Source organism: Bos taurus, chromosome 3, assembly GCF_002263795.3.
Source record: "Bos taurus isolate L1 Dominette 01449 registration number 42190680 breed Hereford chromosome 3, ARS-UCD2.0, whole genome shotgun sequence".
Taxonomy (NCBI): domain Eukaryota; kingdom Metazoa; phylum Chordata; class Mammalia; order Artiodactyla; family Bovidae; genus Bos; species Bos taurus.
This window is the reverse complement of record NC_037330.1, coordinates 77643519-77646534: the sequence shown is the minus strand read 5'-3', so window position 1 is coordinate 77646534 and position 3016 is coordinate 77643519. Positions and strand designations below refer to the sequence as shown.

Here is a 3016-nt window from a genome sequence, read left to right as displayed (position 1 = left end):
AATGCTCAAAATTCTCCAAGCCAGCCTTCAGCAATACGTGAACCGTGAACTTCCTGATGTTCAAGCTGGTTTTAGAAAAGGCAGAGGAACAAGAGATCAAATTGCCAACATCCGCTGGATCATGGGAAAAGCAAGAGAGATCCAGAAAAAACATCTATTTCTGCTTTATTGACTATGCCAAAGCCTTTGACTGTGTGGATCACAATAAACTGTGGAAAATTCTGAAAGAGATGGGAATACCAGACCACCTGACCTGCCTCTTGAGAAATCTGTATGCAGGTCAGGAAGCAACAGTTAGAACTGGACATGGAACAACAGACGGGTTCCAAATAGGAAAAGCAGTACGTCAATGCTGTATATTATCACCCTGCTTATTTAACTTCTATGCAGAGTACATCATGAGAAACGCTGGACTGGAAGAAACACAAGCTGGAATCAAGATTGCCAGGAGAAATATCAATAACCTCACATATGCAGATGACACCACCCTTATGGCAGAAAGTGAAGAGGAACTCAAAAGCCTCTTGATGAAAGTGAAAGTGGAGAGTGAAAAAGTTGGCTTAAAGCTCAACATTCAGAAAACAAAGATCATGGCATCTGGTCCCATCACTTCATGGGAAGTAGATGGGGAAACAGTGGAAACAGTGTCAGATTTTATTTTTCTGGGCTCCAAAATCACTGCAGATGGTGACTGCAGCCATGAAATTAAAAGACGCTTACTCCTTGGAAGGAAAGTTATGACCAACCTAGATAGCATATTCAAAAGCAGAGACATTACTTTGCCAACAAAGGTCCATCTAGTCAAGGCTATGGTTTTTCCTGTGGTCGTGTATGGATGTGAGAGTTGGTCTGTGAAGAAGGCTGAGCGCCGAAGAATTGATGCTTTTGAACTGTGGTGTTGGAGAAGACTCTTGAGAGCCCCTTGGACTGCAAGGAGATCCAACCAGTCCATTCTGAAGGAGATCAGCCCTGGGATTTCTTTGGAGGGAATGATGCTGAAGCTGAAACTCTGGTACTTTGGCCACCTCATGCGAAGAGTTGACTATTGGAAAAGACCCTGATGCTGGGAGGGATTGGGGGCAGGAGGAGAAGGGGACGACAGAGGATGAGATGGCTGGATGGCATCACTGACTCGATGGACGTGAGTCTGAGTGAACTCTGGGAGTTTGTGATGGACAGGGAGGCCTTGCATGCTGTGATTCATGGGGTCGCAAAGAGTCGGACACGACTGAGTGACTGAACTGAACTGAACTGAACTGAACCCTGCTTATTGCAAGTAGGTGGAAATGTTACAGAGGGGACAGAAATCCCCTTCTCTTTCTAAGATGTGTTGTTTGTGGAAAATACCTACTTTTCCCACTGGCAACTTTACCTCAGTGTCATAAATAGTATTGACTCCTCCCTCCTGCAGTTCATCAAGGCCCTCAGTAAATTAAATTTCTATAATGAAAGGACTCATGAAGGTAAGTAATCTCCCATAATAAATATTTTACTTCCCAAATGAAGAAAGTGTCATGGCTAGGAAAGAGCTGTTTGTATATTGTTAATTGGAAGTATTGTCAAAGCATGTTTTGAGATGCCTTACTATAACCCTTATAAAATCATTGTTTCCTCAATTTTCAACTATATGGGTTCAATTTTATTCTTTGAGATTTGGTAGAAGGCTGCAAGCAGTGAGATGTGGTTCCTTTAAATGAATAAAACTCTCAATGGCATGATTTAACACCAGGTTGGGAGGTGGGGGCTTCCCTGGTGGCTCAGAGGTTAAAGCATCTGCCTGGAATGCAGGAGACCCGGGTTCAATCCCTGGGTTGGGAAGATTCCCTGGAAAAGGAAATGGCAACCCACTGCAGTACTCTTGCCTGGAGAATCCCATGGAGGGAGGAGCCTGGTGGGTTACAGTCCACGGGGTTGCAAAGAGTAGGACACAACTGAGCGAATTCATGACACGACACGACAATAGTGTCCCTCAAACAGAACTGAATCTTTTTTTTTTTTCCTTTTAAACAATCCTTAGATAAACATCAGGATTCCCCCAGTGGCCCAGTGGTTAAGAATCTGCCTGCAATGCAGGAGATGCGGGTTTGATTCCTGGGCCAGGAAGATCCCCTGGAGAAGGGGGTGGCAACCCACTCCAGTGTTTTTGCCTAAAAAATCCCATGGACAGAGGAGCCTAGCAGGCTTCAGTCTATAGAGTTGGATATGACTGAAGAGACTTAGCACACAGCACAATAAACATAAGAAACTGTGTAAAAAGGTTGTATTCATGAAGATCACGAAGAAAGAATTTTGTTGTTGTTCAGTCACTCAGTCATGTCCGACTCTTTGAGACCCCATGGCCTGTAGCATGGCAGGCTTCCTTGTCCTTCACTATCTCCTAGAGTTTGTTTAAACTTACATCCATTGAGTCGATGAAGCCATCCAACAGTCTCATCTTGTTTGAGTGCTTATTATGAGCAAGGGCTATGCTGGTTATATTGAAGTCTACAAAAGAAAAATCAGAAACCTACTCTGACCTCAAAGAGTTCCCAGCCTAGTGAAGTAATGAGACACAAACATCAACAGATAAAATCCAAAGCAGAAGCACCCAGAGAACTGCTATGAGAATTCAAGGGGTAGAAATTTCTGGAGGGCACATGAGGATGACTTGCAGAAAAAGGTTGTGAGTTCTTTGATCAGAAGTTAGCATCGTATTTTGCAAACCACACAAATTACTTAACTGATTGAATATTGATTATAATTCTGCTAGGTACTGCAGAGAATAGACAGAGGTAGCCTCTAAGAGGTAGCGCTTGTCCTTAGAAAGTTTATTATCAAATAAGGAAATCAATATCAACACATTCACTTCTTTAATGCTATTTACTGAAAGCCCGTCATGCCCTGGGCACTAAGTCCCAAGGCTGCAAAAGTGTAAAAACAAGGTCTTTGTCTTTAAGAATATGTGCAGTTTAGTGTAAAAGACTGACACCTGTGATGCAGGGCCATCAGTGACAATGTGCTGTGTTCAAGGCTTAAG

The 3016-nt window shown here is 43.2% G+C and overlaps 1 non-coding gene across 1 annotated transcript; it reads left to right on the top strand.

Annotated features, from left to right (window-relative positions):
• The first annotated feature begins 1746 nt into the window (after positions 1-1746).
• TRNAS-GGA (transfer RNA serine (anticodon GGA)) lies at positions 1747-1818 on the top strand. Its single transcript has one exon. It is a non-coding gene; the product is annotated as a tRNA-Ser (tRNA).
• The last annotated feature ends 1198 nt before the right edge of the window (positions 1819-3016 follow it).